We start from the raw sequence: 887 nt of genomic DNA on the forward strand, positions 1-887 counted from the left end.
AAAATCATTACTTCAAGGTCTTTGGCAATGCTTAACAAGTTTCCATAATTTTGGATTCCTGTATGCTCCACAATATTCCTTGCATTGTTTCTTAAAATTTCAGGTGAATCTATAATTATCTAAGAAGACGCAGTTTCATAACAAAATGTAAGTTGAGAATCCATAACTGTTACTGTTAAGTTCTGTAGAGTTGGTACCAACTCACAGCGACCCTGTGTAGGGTTCCCTGTGGGCAGCAGCTCCATGCTCATGTACAACGCCACAATGCTGTTGCTGTTGTTGGTAAATGCCGTCAAACCCTGCACAGGCTTTCCAAGGAGCAGCTAGGTGAGCTTGAACCACTAACACTACAGTTGAAATGACCTTGCAGTATAGCACATTAACCCACAGCACTGACAGTACATAAAAGCAAAAATTAAAAAAAAATTATTTACAATAACATAAAAAATATGAAATATTAGGAAGCAACAAGGCTTCCACAGTGAAAAACACAATACAATGGCAAAGGAAAAATCAATGAAAACCTAAACAAATTTCCACTGTTGATGAGTTAGAAGACTCAATGTTGAGTCTTACCCTCTGAGTCTAACAAAGAGCTCTGATGACCTGGGATACTCAGGAGTCATTTTGTTGTTGTTACGTACTGTCATGTCGGTACCGACTCACCGTGACCCTAAACACACAACAGAACAAAACACTGTCTGGTCCTGTGCTAACCTGAAAATTGCTGCCACACTTCAGCCCACTGCTGCTGCCACTGTGCCAATCTATATCGGTGGGGGTGGGAGGGGGTCTTCCTATTTGTCTCCAGCTTTACCATGCATGATGTCCTTCTCCATGACCTGGTGCCTCCTGACAATCTGTCTGAAGTATGAGAGATGAAGTCT

The sequence above is a fragment of the Chrysochloris asiatica genome, unplaced genomic scaffold, assembly GCF_000296735.1.
Source record: "Chrysochloris asiatica unplaced genomic scaffold, ChrAsi1.0 scaffold00056, whole genome shotgun sequence".
In the NCBI taxonomy this organism is placed as follows: domain Eukaryota; kingdom Metazoa; phylum Chordata; class Mammalia; order Afrosoricida; family Chrysochloridae; genus Chrysochloris; species Chrysochloris asiatica.